This window comes from Belonocnema kinseyi, chromosome 6 (assembly GCF_010883055.1).
Source record: "Belonocnema kinseyi isolate 2016_QV_RU_SX_M_011 chromosome 6, B_treatae_v1, whole genome shotgun sequence".
Classification (NCBI taxonomy): Eukaryota; Metazoa; Arthropoda; class Insecta; order Hymenoptera; family Cynipidae; genus Belonocnema; species Belonocnema kinseyi.
Window position 1 is genome coordinate 5,902,349 of NC_046662.1, and position 16,260 is coordinate 5,918,608.

General features: G+C 32.5%; 1 protein-coding gene across 2 annotated transcripts in view; it reads left to right on the forward strand.

The window, feature by feature from the left end:
• Positions 1-16,260, forward strand: part of LOC117174334 (calcitonin gene-related peptide type 1 receptor-like) — a 748,751-nt gene that overhangs the window by 553,959 nt on the left and 178,532 nt on the right. The window lies entirely within an intron of this gene.

Below are 16,260 nucleotides of genomic sequence, written 5' to 3' on the forward strand. Positions count from 1 at the left end.
CAGACGTTGGTGGCAAATTTTCCAGATCAAAAGTTCTTGTACTCCAGTGATAATGTTGGTAACGCAACTCATTAAAACTCTTTAATTCAGTATTTTTTGGTACCTCGCCGCGCGCCAGCCATAAGCGCCAAACGCACTGTCGCGCGCACAAAAAGCGCTACTTGTAAATTGCGATAACTAGGCTTCCTACTGGTTAATCCAATGTCGCGTACAATGAATAGATAGAGGAGCTTTCAAAGAACAAGTTGCTTCTTCAATTTTCGAAAAATATTCAATACGTCAAGAATAATCGATACTCAAAGTTTGCAAAAAACGTCAAATTTTGAACTTTGAAAATTTATAACTTTGTAAATATGCATTTAACAAAAAAGCTACAAGAGAACTTTTATGCTTAGAATTGTCCATATTTACTAAAAAAAATTTGTCCCATAAAGAAAAACCATTTTTTCCTATTTAATTAAACAATTGCGTTTTAAACAAAACTTATCCACTTCTCGTAAAATTAACCGGTACCATTGGATTCAGCGGGTCAAAATACATAAGATTAACTAGTTTTTACCTTTTGCCTCTTGAATGCATACGGGAACATACCCAGCTCCCGGACTATTGCCTCTTCTCTAAATCCGCTAAGTGTTATTTAATACGCGCGATTCTGATTGTGTCTTGAATGCGGATGACTAATAGCTTCTGGACAAAGGTGGCGCGTCTTCCCTCTTGACCTTTCAAGAGTTCAGGTTTTATTAGTCGGATACTTTCGCTTACAGTATGTCCAACTATTGGCATGATCATCCACTAGAATAATGTATGTGGTTCATCATCAGATGTTTGATTTGGAACATTATAGTTGTAAAGTACGGTTATTAGTATGTAGAGAAATATGTTGGTTAACAAGATATTGAAACTGATTAGCTGGCGTTTTCTGTTTTATCGTCAACAGTAGTTACCATACATTAGGAATCCAATAAATGTCAATATGCACCTAAATAAAAGTGAATGCCCTTCATTTTTTTCGAAGAAATAAAGGTCAAACCTGTTTGTGTTTTATGACCGAAATTTAAAAGTTGTGGAAGTCACAGAAGACACAACTCTACTGCGTATTCTTCAGTGCCATTTAGTTTCACTGTAAATCCATAAGCCCCATATAATCCTACTGCGCAGCCGGCAATGTGATCTAACTCTATTTTACAACCTTGAATATCATTTAATTGTACTGCTCAATCATGAATCCGACAGGAGCCAACTGCACGTTCTTAATAACGCGCAACACAACTGCGCAGCCTTAAATGTCATGTAATTGTACTGCGCAGCCATAAACATCGCATATACTTAAGGAAGAGAAGTGGGAATAGCGAGTAGAGAGAGTAAGGGAAGGGATGAGAAGGTAGTATGAAAATAAGAGGAAGTAGGAGTAGCCATGAGAGAAGAAGTATTGAAAGAAAGGGGATTGTGAGGGAAAATTAAAGCTCTAGAGAGGAAAGGAGTGGTACTCGGAAAGTATGGAGAAGTGAAGAAAACGGCAGTAGAGGAATATCTGAGTAGTGATAGTGAAAGTAAGAGGAGTGGTGAATTGGGAAGTAAGCAGAGGATATTTATAGAAAGAGAGGAGAATTAGGCAAAAGTAGGGGGATTTAGGGAGGGAAAGTAAGAAAGGAGGGGATATAATATAATAAAATATAAATAAATATAACTTCTGCTAACTGAATACCTCTTGATTGTAATCCATTTTCCGCATCATTTATGATCTGAATCAGTTTTTGTGATGGATAATGAATTCTTTCTTGGTGGCTAACATACCCCAAGAACAATAAGACACTACTAAGACCTAGCATGCGAGCACCTGACTGGCATGTACAATAATATCTTTCAATAGGAGTAAGCTCTTCATCCTAAGACATACTGTCGCGTCGTCCATGTCATTGTCACCGTACGGTCTATAGGAAATTCGGAGTTGATGCTCAGATGCGTTACGAAATCGAGAAAAAACTCTGATGCTTATGAATCTTGCTTATACTCGATTATCCTCTCGTAGCATCTCAATGTGGAATTCCTCATCATTATCTTTCGCGTAGGGAGGTGCGAGTTAAATTAATAATTGAACCCATCTTTAGGCGTTTCTTGTCTTGAGGCAGTGATCCCAACTAGGCTCGGTCAACTACGTGCGAAATAAATGTCGAAATTCAGCGCCATTTGCGATGGGCAGGAGAACTACAAAAGCATGCATGTGTTTCTTGCTATATATGTGCATGATCCTTCCTTAAATGTGTTGACTAGTGAAATAATTTTCAAAAAAAGGATGAAAAAAGAGAAAATTAAGAAAATTAGAAACGTAAAATAAGAAATTGAAGAGAATTATCATTCAATTTCTCATTTTATGTTTCTCATTTACTTAATTTTGCTTTTATTTTTGTATTTTAAGTGAAAGAAGATAATTACGAGACGAGTTAGGATGTGCATACGTATAAATTTTTATTTTTTCTGAAGCAGAGTTGACCCGTGTTATATAGTTTTTTTAATATGTTATAACTACACCAGTTTGCGTTTTCAAGAAATCCTTTTCATTGAACTGATACCGGCACACGAAAAACCGTTTTGAGGTTATGGTTTCATACGGCGACAGCACCAGACAACACGTGATAATAACAAATGTCAAAAACAATTTTCCGCGCACACGCTTTTTACACCAATTTGCGCCATTTGCGATGAGTAGGAGAACTAATTTGGCTCCCCTAGCTGCCTTTCAACCCCCCGCGCCCAAGTTCTAAAAATTCGCCATTTTCCCTTATTACGTTAACCGAGCCTGATCCCAACTTTGGCATGTTGAGCTACTGCGCTTGCCTGGCGCAGCGGCCCTCATTGGTCGCTGTTGGCGCGCGGTTCAAACCGTGTATAATTAACAATTATGGAAATCAAAATATATCATTTTTATAAATTGCACACAAATATAAGAAAAAACGTAGTTTCTGATTGATGAAGGAAAAAAATAATAATGAAAAAACCTTGGTTAATGAAATATAAATTCAGCTTTTGAATTTAAAGAAAATATGCTATTATTTTTAAAATATACACATTTTTATTTTATTTTAACCTTACATTACAAATTAGGTAATTTCTGATATTCATGTGTAATTTATAATAATTGTCTATTTAAATTTCAATATTTGTTAATTATACCCGGTTTGAATAGGCCGCTAACAGCGACTAATGAGTGCCGCTGCGCCAGGCAAGCGAAGTAGCTCAACAAGCCAAAGTTTGGATCACTCTCTTGCGGTTTTCTGCTTGAACCATCGCTTATACGACATTCGGTTTCTTAGATTTTTTAAGTAATTCATTGGCCATTTCGGCATTAGCTCCTTTTATGGCAATTACAGAATGATATCTATTAATGATATCTCCAGCTTTCCAACAAAAGTCGCCTGGAATATGAACGTGTGGTAAACTGACTGACAGACACTGATGAAATTTTATGCTTTTTGGATTCTCTGAGTGCCAAGACGTGAAGATCTGTTAAAAATCAGAGATCGAAAATTTGGACGATTACATTACATTCTCAAGAATGAGAATGTAAAATACAACACTCAAATACAATATTGCTTGTTTGCACAGTTTTCCAAGACCTTCTTTTGTTTAGTGCTCACTCCTTATTATTGAGAATTGATTTAACCTGTTTTTTCTTTTAATTTTAGGATAAACAGGACAATAAACGATCACTTGAACAATTTTTTCAGCTTCACAATTTCTAAAAAAAATTATAAGAATCAAATGAAATGCTAAAATGCTTAGATGCATAATGATCTAATCAATTTCATAAATATTAAAATTACCCTATAATTGTATAATCATTTTCCGGATCCAAAGTACTTTTTTGACATAATTTCCACAATTTAATCATTAGCGGAGCTAGAGAGCGTTTTTAAAATCTTAAAAAATTATTCAATATTATAATAATTTTGATTAGAACCAAGTAGACAAAAAAAATTTACATCTTAAACTATTAATTCATTTCCCTGGTCAAAAAACCTACATCAATAATAAAATATGAATTCATGTCAAAAAGAAAAAGCTTACAAGTATATGCTTGGAAGGAGATTGTGAAGAAAATATTCTCGTCTCTCCGTAGCTCAGTTGGTAGAGCATTTCACTGGCAATTTGAAGAACCTGGGCTGATATCCCAGCGGAGCTAGAGAGCGTTTTTTCACAATCTAAAAAAATTAATCAATATTATAATAATATTTATTAGGACTAAGTAGGCACACAAAAATTAACATCTTAAGCTATTAATTAATTTCCCTGGTCAAAAAACCTACATCAATAATAAAATTATATACATATTCTACGAAAAGTTTATACAATGTGAAATGCATTTCTGAAAAAATATTAGTTATTTGCCTATTAAACATTGTGGCCAATCATTATGTTTGTACATAATTCACGAGGATATTAATCGCCTATTTTTGTTATATTTGAAATAATGTATTTATAGTTCGATATGGAAATTTTTTTCCTACGCTTGAAGAATAGTTTTCTGAAGAAGTTAAAAAAATCGATTAACTCTTGTATAAGGAAAGTCTCTTATACCTTATATTTATATATTTGCTAGCATTATCAATATCGGGCTACACATGATTTGAATTTTTCCATTCACGGAGAAAAATAGTTGTTAATACCTAATAAAAGTTAAGAATAAATACTTGTGTTTTAAGTTTGTTTTTGTTTTGTTTTAAAGGTCATGTAAATATACCCTAACTCATATTATTAAAAAGATTTAAAAACATTTTTGAATATTTCAGATACTTCAAATTAAAATTGGACAAAAACTTAATTTTCAAACACATAGTTCAATTTTCAACTAAAAGCATAAATTCTCACCGAAAAACGTAATACTTGATATAAAGTAATTTATTGTGACCTAATAAACCCCAATAGCGACCTGTAAAGATACGTTCCTTAAATGTGGCAAGAATAGGGAATCACTCGCGCGCCAAAAGAGAGAAATTTACTAGTTAAGGTTTTAGAAAAAGAATACTCACAAAATAAAATTACTCATAAATAATGCAGGATAAAGCAAAAAGAATTATGCAGCGTAGTTGACAAGCTAGGATAGTGCAGTGTAGTGAGTTTAAATGCTAGAGTAAAGCAAACCTGGTGATGTTGAATGCGTCAGGAATTAAAATGAAAAGCTGTTGAGGTCAGAAGTATCAGCATGTTGAAAACTATTTCTTTTTGATAGTTACGATGGATTTAATCTTGTCAAAAAAAGTTTTAGGCTGCGGAAAATGATTTTGCGATTTAGTAACTAATCACGGACGCGCGCAACGCGGCAGTCTAAGGTCTACCGATTCGCTCGCGGCGGCTTTCACCAAGCACCGCCGGTGAAGCGATGAATGGCGTGCCTAGCGACGACGCTGCCCTTGGCTCAAGTATTTTTTCAAAATTTTTTTCTCACTGTAAAGATGTCAAATGATCATTTCATTACTCCCCCAGCGAATACATTTTTTTAAATAGTTTAATTATGGGGAAATAAATATCAGACAGACACTTTTTGAATTATTTATTTTTATATTCCTAATTTTCTGTTCTTTATATGTTTGCCGGTGATAATCGTTATGGAAAAATTCAAATCATAACGTTTTCCGTTTCTCTTTTCACGCTGTAAAATTTAACGCATGGCTTCTGATTATTTGACTATAATTCTTAAACAAGGGACCACTTACAATGAAGCCGGAATACGTGTCTAATTATTTTTGACGTACTATCGATTCAAGATAGTCTCATCAAAACGTCTATTTCGCAGAGGAGTTCTTTCTTTTGTAAATCAAATTTCAATAATAAGATGCTTAAGTAAAATGAAAGTAGGTCTTGAAAAACCATACAAACAAGCATTATTGTACATTCTAAAAATCTTCGATATTATCTTACGGGTGTCTAAGGGAGTATCTACAATTTCTTCAAATAAAACGTACTCGTATGATGAAAAAGCAACGGTTGAGATAGTGAAAACTTCGTCCTGTTTTTTACATAAAAAAGAAATTATTCTAGAATTTAAAAAAAAAACTAGAAAATGTCAAAGAATATAATTTTTGTGGAAAAAATGAATGGACCAAATATTTTCTTTAAAAGAAAAAATCTTGAATTTGGGGGAAAAATTTTTTTTAAGCATTAGTGACAATTATTAATAAATAAAGAAATGTGGGATTATATAACGCTGAACTCACTGTGGTCATTTAAATTTTTATCAAATTGATTATGCATCTGTGTATTTTAGCATTTCTTTTGGCCCTTATAAAGGTTTTTTACAAATTGCTAAACTGGAAAAATTCTTTAAGTGGCTATTGATTGTGCCGAATACCCTACAATTAAAAAGGAAAAATAGTCTAAATCAATTCCTAATAATAAGTAACTCAAATAAACGAAACTAGATCTTGGAAAACCATGCCAACAAGTAATATTTTGCATTCAAGTTTTATATTTTTTTAATGATATAAATAATGTGGAGAAATGTCTTTTACATTCACTCTTTTAAAAATCTTTGATATTGGCTCATGGCAGCCTAGTGGAGTATCTTCGATTTCTTCTGTGGTCAGATGCTGAACCACGCCGCTATCCACATTTATTTTGACCTGTCTTTCAAGGGCATTACTTGTTTCATATATTCCACGAAGATATTTATTAACCTCTAATATTGCAACGGCATCAACAGTGGATGTTGTTAAAACATTTCGTGCTTCGGTTGGTGCGTATGGTTCTGACGTCCTTGTCCGCGCATATAAATTTTTTTATCAGCTGGAAAAGTATATTTTCGAATTTCGTATTGCCCATGTGGATTGGTGTAGGGAATAAGCCGCATATGCTCAAATCCAAGAGAAGAATCTTGCCTCGCTTAAGGAGACCTAGACCTGGCAGGGAAAGCTAGACTGCTGGCAGGAGACCTGGACCTGACACGAAGAAAAGGCTCGGCCTGAACATGTGGCCTGCCAAGAGGAGATCTGGACTTCACACGAAGAGAAAGCTCGACGGAAGGAAGATACCTTTCAGGAGAACCATAAGTTCTGAATCGAGGAACACCAATTATTGGTTTACTATCAGGCAAAAAGTCAAATTGCGAACTCAAATCTGCAATCAGAAGAAACGGAGGTGTAGACGTATCCATATTTGTACCAAAACTCAGATACAAGTTAATTTGTGTGTGAATTTAGATGTGAATTTTAGATGTGAATGTAGATTAAAGTCGTCGTCATTTTGGGATTTTTAAAAAAAGTTTAGAAGGACATAACAATTGGGATAGACTGCAGGTTTAATGCAAAAATTCTGAATAGCCGATTGCTGATAAAAATATACATTAAACTATGGATATATATTATATTATTATACTCACCAATAGAATAAAAGATAGCCATAAGGGTTCAGAAAAATGTATGAACAATCCTCATCTTTCATAATTACTTAAGGAAAAACTAATTATTCTATCAATGTGGGATTCGAGAAATAAGCAATTTAACTACTTAATGTTCTAGTGGTTTATTTTTTGTATAATATCTTACAGTTCTTTTGTCATTAATCAAAGACGTCAAGTTTGTCTTTCTGATACACTTACATTTCATTACGAAATTTTCCTGCAATAAAACTGGATGGATGATGATTTTCTGAAGGTGAAATTGATAATAACAATCTAGAAGTTTCCGCAGCTTATACCTTCCACGTTACATCGTATTTAAAGTTTACAAGCAAACAAGTGTAAAAGAAAAATAATAATGTCTAACTGATAATAAATGCAAAGAAACAAACTTTTAAAACAATATATAAATTCTCAAACAAAAGAAGCAGATAAATGTTGAAGCAAAAACATTAAAGGTCTACCAAAAACATAGATATTTTATAAAATAAATTTATTTTTTATCAAATAAATCACAATTTGTAACTAAATTCAATGAATTTTTAACTAAAAATTAAGTAGGTTAATTTTGAGTTGAAAAAAAAATTCTACAAACAAAAAACCGATTTTTCAAGAATATAGTTAAATGGTCCTATCTTACAAAATCTTTGAATTTACTACAGTACGGAAAAAATTGAATGGCTCAATTTACCATTTTATCGTGCATCATTCAAACTCTGAACGGATTTTTCGTGGAATTTAGTAAATTTTACAATTTCAAAATGCAGCAATTTCAAGGAATATAGTAAACGTAAATATTTTTAAGTTGTGATATTTACTTATTTCCAGGAAAAATTCGTTCAGAGTTCAAATAATGCATGACAAGATGGAAAATTTTCTCTACTTGAAATAAAAAGGATTACATTGGATTAAGCCGTGTTACAAATGGATTACTACGTATTACGCCAGATTACAGATATTATTTTGTATTAGAACTGAATCATTCTGTATTACAAATGAGCCACCCCGGCCTATAAGTTTATAAGTCTATTAGTCTTAAATACTGAAATTACTCCGAATTACTGCAGTTCCATTGAGTCACAAGAGGATTAAAAGCACACAAGCGTTCATTGTATCGCCGTATAATCTCTGATGGCGTTCGCTGAATTTTGAATATCCATTTTGAGTTTATGGATTTTTTATTTTCACTGAATGGGACAAGAATCTGTCTCATTGCTGCGAAGAGCTTGAAGTTCATCTTAGACGGCTTCAGTCCATTTTTCAGCGTCATGGGCAGACACAGGCTCTTGGAACGTAATTTGTCCATGATGAATTGCAACATTCGCCTTGTATCTTAGAGGTCACTTGATTTTAGGTCTGTCCCTGAGTTGACTTGTACCTTCGGAAGTTTGTTAAATTTTAATTCCATTTTTGTTATCTTGGATAACAAGAAACCCTCCCTCTTGCTCTGCATCTTCCAGCTGGTTTTCTGCTCCATCTGCCATGTTGCCTACTGTGAAAAGTTGAGAGAACAGTCTCAAGAAGTTGTAGTCCTCAAATACTCACATCCGCCTTCTTCATCAAAGGTTATATGTGCCTGGCTAGAACGACGTGGTGAGTCTTAGTATTGTAAAGGCGGTAGCTGATTGTGCCACCTTCATACCCAATCATTATTCTCTTGGAAGCTTTAGCGTCAAGTTTCGTTCTTAGTTCTTTTGCCACGTGTGAATATGCAATTGATCCAAAGATTCTAATATGTGACAATGAAGTTTTCTTTCCGATACATCCTTCGGATGAGGTGAAATTGAATATCTGACTTTTAGCAGAGCGATTCAACTGATAGGCAGCAGTATTGATTGCTTCTGCTCCCAAGGTTTTAGGAAATGCTTTGCAAGTAGCATGGAATGGGTACTTTTGGTGATAGTTCTATTGTCACGTTCTGACCTGCAGTTTTGTTTAGGTGTTTACGAATCAGTAGTTTCCAGTCGAAGTCCTCGCTTGCTGATATACTGCATAAGATCATTATTGCAATATTTCATGCCGTTTTCTGTTCTTAAGTCCTTCATACTCCGACCAAATTTATAGGCAACCAGTCGTCGCACAATCTTATTCCCAATATTCCTTGGATCTCCTGTAATATGGCTCACGTGGAAACAAAATGAAACTCACAAAGTTAATTGTGAATAAGAATGGCAACTTATAACTATTAAATAGAAAGCAAGGACAAAAGACTCTAAATAAATATTATCGAATAAAAAAATTTTTAACAATTTTTTTTCTTTTCTACTTTCTACTATATCTCAATATTATTATTACCATACTATGTATTATTATATGTAATTTTCTAAAACTGAGGTTCTGTAATATGTCAAGAATTTCAAGGGACATGAAGTAATTTAACAAGATTTTATGGCAACTATTTTTTTTACATTTTATAAGATTTTACGATCAATTTATACAAAAATTTTGGAATTTCTTTGACTTTGGTTATTAAGGTTCCAGATAGTAGTATTCTATCTTTAAAATATTATCTGTACATTGATAAATAAGTTTCCAATCAATGTCCTCGAAAATGATACGAGAACATCGTGATTGGCTGCAATATCTAAGAAGAAATCTATAACATAACGTGGCGAAACACATTGCCTATGACTGTGTCACTCTTTAGTATGTTTTCATAGCCAATGATTGTGTTTTAGACACTATTCCTAATTTCTTTAAATATAAATTAGCTCCTAATTTTGTCGCTGAATTCACTTTAGTAGTTTAAATCTTAATAAAATTGATTATGCATCTGTGTATTTTAGCAGTTCATTCGACTTTTATAGAGTTTTTCATAAATTATTGAACTGAAAAAATTTCTCGAGCGTCCATTGCTTATACAGATTACCCTACAATTAAAAGCAGGAAAAGTAGCTAAATCAATTCTTATCAATAAGGAACTCAAAGAAACAAAACCAAGTCTTTGAAAACCGTGCAAAGCAGCGAATTGTATTTGAGCTTTACATTTTTTGAATTGAATTAATGATGTGGAGAAATGTCTTGTACCCTGACTTGTCTAAAAATCTTCGATATTATCTTACGGGTGCCCAAAGGAGTATCTTCGATTTCTTCGGGGGTCAAAGGTCGAACCACCCCGCGAACCATGTTTATTTTAACCCGCCATTCAAAGACATGACGTTTTAGATGACCTAGTGCACGATCTGGCGCACCCGATTCGTCGCCTCACCATTGGCAGTTATTTTGGATTTTGACAAAATTTTAATTTTAAACAAATTCTTGCAGAATACGTATTTAACAATTTTGTATACGATCCTACGCAGTTGAGTCGTCGACTCACCATTTGTAATTGTTTTGGTTACTTAGAAAATTTAAATTTCAAAAAGTTCTCGTAGATGACCTTTTAAATTACCTGGTGCACGATCCGCCGCACCCATGTCGTCGCCTCACCATTGGTAGTTATTTTCGTATTGGCAAAATTTGAATTTGGAAAAAGTTATTGTAGAATACGTATCAAAGTACCTGGTGCATGATCCTGCGCACCCGGGTCGTCGACTCACCATTTTTAATTGTTTTTGTTATGCACCAAATTTAAATTTCCAAAAAGTTCTCGTAGATGACGATTCAAAGGACCTGGTGTACGGTCCGGCGCACCCGTGTCGTCGCCTCACCATTGGTAGTTATTTTGGATTTTGGAAAAATTTTAATTTTGAAAAAGTTGTTATAGAATAGATATTAAACTACCTGGTTAACGATGCGATGCACGTGGGTGAACATTAACCCAATCTTGAGTTATGCTCACCTCAATCTTATGCCATTGTTGACCTATGGTTCACCCATTAAAACTTTTCCACGCGGGAGTAATACTTGTACTTTACCTGACAACGTTATTGGTACTTACTAGTATTATTACTATTATCTATAAAATAAACAAATAATAAATAAATAAAAAAACAGGATCATTCAGAAATTACATGAAAAGTTTTTATGAAGTTTTTAATCAGTGTCATCCCATGTAGACACCCTGAAATTTACTCACACCTAATGTATTTCCTTCGTATTTTTCGATACAAAAATTAATTTGTTTCTAAATTTGACAATTTGCTTAAGCTATTTTCTCAAAAATTAATTTTTGCGGTTGTAAATTTATAATTGTAGCTAAAAATTGATCTTTTTATTTAAAAATTAAACTACTTTGTTTAAAATTTGTTTTTCCTGCTTAAATTTTTTTCTCTTTTTACCTATTTGGTAGAAAATTCAACTAGTATGTACAAATTTTCGGCTAAAAGTTGAGGTATTTTAAATCAGAAATTCAATTATTTGGTTAAAATTGTATGTATTTTATTTAAGATTGGTCTTTTCTCTTAAAAAGTGTATCTTTTTAATATTTTTTTTATTCCAAAATCAACTCTTGTTGAAGATACGTCTTCGTGATTTGAAAATTTTTGTCTTTCGGTAAAAATTCCATTTCTGTGACAGTGAAATTTTACTAAACTGCCCTTAAATCGTCTCACAAGATTTTTTGACGACTTTTCAACAAATGGACCTAAAAAAGGGAGTACGTTGATCAAAATTTCAGAAAAAGCTTTGATTAATTGATGCATGTCGCCCGATAAATTTAACTAGCCTTGAAAACCCTTTTTAGTAACCTCATGGTACAAATATTAGGGAAGTAAGGGTGAGTACGTGAAGATAAGAAGGGGACGTATGGGAAGTTGGCAAAAGTATGGGTTGTATCGGAATATGAGTAAGCTTTAAATAGTAGAAGTGGTGAAGGGAGGGATAGTAAAGGAAGGCATTGCAATTAAATAGGTTAATAGGGAAAGTGTGGAAAACTGAAAAAAAGTTTTAAAAAATATTCAAATTGGAATAGACTGCATATGACATCGCAAAATTTCTAATTTGGATATAGGTTAAACAAATATACCCAAAATTATTGATATGTTATTATATTCACCAATAGAATTAAGAATCACCGCCAAGAATGAGACGAGAATATGAGCAGTCTCCATAATTTGTATTTGAAGGGAAAACAAGTATTTATAATAATGAACAATTAAAATCAAAAGTTAACTAAAGAATATTCTGGTGCTTTATTCATTAATATGATCTTCTGCCGTTGTTATCTCATAGATTCTAGACGTGAAGTTTGTCTTTATTGAATATTTATATTTCATTACGAAAGGTACATATAATTAAACTAGGCTGACGATGATTTTCTCAAGGTAAAATTGATAATAATAATAATATACAAGTGTTTGCAGGTAATATATTCTGTTTTTTGCAGTATTCAAATTTTAGAAGCATATGCGTAATTTATGAGGTTAAGTTATCCTTTTTAACAAAATTGTTGAATTTCCTGCAAGGTAGATTAATTTTTCACCACATAGTTGAATATTTAACAAATAAGATAAATTTTTGTTGAAAATTATTCTGGATTACAATACAAGTTGATTATTCTGGAATGTACCGGATAAAAATCGGATTACTCTGGATTACCTCGAATTACATGTTGCTTATTATAGATTACTTTATATTACAAGTGGATTACCCCGAATCACAAATGGATTACTCAGAAATCATGAGCTTACTTTTAATTTCTTGAAATACAGCAGGTAGTAGAATACAAGCGAATCCAAATTACTTTAATTACACCGGATTACAAATGGATTACGCCAGATTACAAATTGATTACTTTGGATTACAAATGGATTAATCCTGATTACTGGAAATACTCCGTATTAATTAAATTACATCGGATTAGGAGGAGTTTACCCTGTATTATATTTGTGTATTTAGCTTGATTCTTACAAACATAGTGCTTTTGGTAGGATCAGATAATTGCAAGAATTCAAGCAATTCCAAGGATTTTAACCTAATGCAAGGAATTCCGAAAATTTTGGTAAATTTCAGAAATTTAAAGAGATTCAAGGCATTGAGAAGAATTCACGAAATTTTAAATAATTCAGAAAGTTCAGGGAATTTGGAGTAATTTAGAACATTTCAAAGACCTCAAAATAATTTGGAAAAATACAACCAATTTGAAAACATTAAAGAATTTAATGAAATTCAAAATAATTCAAATGAATTCCATATAATTCTAAATTTACAACTATATTTTGAACATAAAGTATGTCCTCAAAGAGTAGGATCTTTTTTTTCAAGAAATAATTTTGATTTTAATTTAAAATATTATTGTCCATCTAGCATGATTAGACGTTAAGCATTTTCTGTAATTGAAGATTCTTAACTTGATCGATATTGTGTAGATTGTCTGCCTTCATGGTTAGGAAGGTTTTCTACGGTCGGTAAAGTACCATCTCTGATGATATGATAGATTCCTTTAAAAATATATTATACTTATAAAGAGCATTTTTGAAAAGGTTTAACATTAAAGTTGTAAATTCTCCTTCATTAATTGTTATACGGTATAATAATGCCGAATTTTTTCACGTAACGTTCAACGTTCTGAAATTGGTCTCCCAAAAATGAAATTTCTATCATTGGGACGCGAAAAAAAATGATTCTAAAGTCCTCTAATATTTTTGTCAAACATTTTTTTTTGTTACATTTGTCCCCGTGTCAAATATTTTTATATTTTTATGTCCTGAAAAAGGATCTTTTTGCCAATACAATTACTACTAAGTAATTGGAAAACTTTTTATATATAATTTGAAAAATACAAATCAGAATTGTAGAATTTAAATTTCCCTAATCTATCATTAACATTTTAAGATTTAAGAATTAAAAAAGTACTAGTTTTCGATTTTAAATATCCAGCTATGAATAAATTTATAGCAATAAAATATTCAATATTTTAGAATATTTTTAAGCAAAACGTAATTGAATTTGCAATGCCTTGTTTCAAAATCTTCTCTTTTTCAAGGCGTAAATTGTACAAATTATTTGTTCTAGGTTGTCTTTATTTTAAATTAATTATAGAGACATTTAATTCAAAATACTTTAATTGTAAATTCTTTAAAATGAAATTTTTGCAGCAATCATGTCTTTCAATTTAATACAACATACCCTACTATTGTTGCGTGTAGAATCGTAATAAACAACGTGCTGATATTAAGTATGAAAGCGTTTAATATTTGTGGTGTCAAACGATTATAAAATTTATGAGAAATAGGCGAAAACATTCCAGGAATAAGGTGACGTAAATATTTTTAGTATGCATCGAGAAATTAAAAAGATTCCTCCTGCCAGGAGACCCCCTTCTGCCGAGCCTTCTCTTCGTGCCAGAAACTCGTCTCCTTCTGCCAAGCTTCTTTCTTGTCTAAGACCAATTTCATGAAATTTCACGGTAATCGGTGTAATAAATGAAATAGTTGAAATCATCTTACATAAATAATTGTTCAGTTAAATCTGTTCAATCTGTGTATTTATTCATTATTGTAAACTGAGACTAAGTGGCGCAACTTTGAAATCGAAATCAAATCTTGTAATTTAAACAAATTAAAAATTTGAAAACCGACTCATGCATAAAACACTGTCAATTTAAAATTGTCATAATAAATTTTCAATTAAATTAAAGTTTTTTAATTCAAATGCTACCCTTTTTTCATTTTTCTATCTCGTTATCTATTCCCGGTTTCTATTTCATTACCTTTTCCGCCTTTTTAACTCTTCTCTTATATGACCTCTATGATCTCCATTTTCACGGTATGTCCCAAATATTGAAACTCCTTTACTTCTTCTAACTCTACTCCCTTCCCTCTTCCACTTTGTACAGATTAGAAATTTTCTCAATCTAAATTTTCCTCTAATACTGTAATTACGCTCGCTCTTCCTCTTCTATCATCTGCCATCAATTTCTTCCTGCAAATCTGATATTAATATATTACAAAGTATTACGCTGGTAAACCCTCTTTATTCCCTTTTTCACCGTAACTTTTTCAATTTTGTCACGATCCAATAAGTTAAACGCCACCTTTTGAAGCATGAAAACTATTATTCACCTTTTTACCCTTCTACTCCTTTTATTCACCAAATTATTCAGGAAATATGTCCACCACCCTTGTTTATATTCTCAACCCTCTCTGTTTCGGTGACTTGGTATTTTTTCCTTAACATCTATCTTTAACCTTTCGTATAAAATAGTAACATACTTATAACTTATACAATTTTGGCAATAGCTTCACTCTTATACAATCGTTACCCCCCCCCCCCCATGTGTTTTTTCACTATTGGTCTACCTGTAATTGCCATAACTCTGGAGTTGCCTCTTCTCTCTATACTCTTTTGCAAATTGTCCATGCCCATGCCTTTAGTTCTTCCTCTCTATATTTTCAGACTATATTAAAATCTCATCTATACCAGTTGCCTTCCCATCTTTCATTATTCTAACCATCTTGATCATTTCTTTCTTTGTTATGTCCTTCTTCATGTCTCTTTCCCTTCCTTTTCTTACTTTCTTGCTTAACATTCTTCTCTACCCATCCTAGCAAATCCATGATATAAATTTCTTCCATTACACATTACACATTTCTTCTACTTCTCTCTCTATTGACTACGTTCCAAACTTCTTCTTCCGTCCTGGCAATATACTTCTTTTTTTCTCGTATTTTATTCGCCACCACTTTTCCACTTACATTTTCACCCTCTCCTGTCACTATTGCTGGAAAGTGATCTGAATCTATAACGCCTCGTTTCTTTATATTCTCTCGTACTTCGCTATCCACTATCACATAATCAGTTATCGTTACCTTCACTCCGACTAAGCCTTATGCTACTTTATTATTCTCCTATATATTTGCGTTTAATATAAAACAATTAAAATCTCATTGCATAAGCTTAATTCCTTCTTTATTTTCTTCTATAAGTTTCCTTATCTCCTTTGATTTTTTCTGCATGTCCCCATTTACATATACCCCGACAATTTTCTA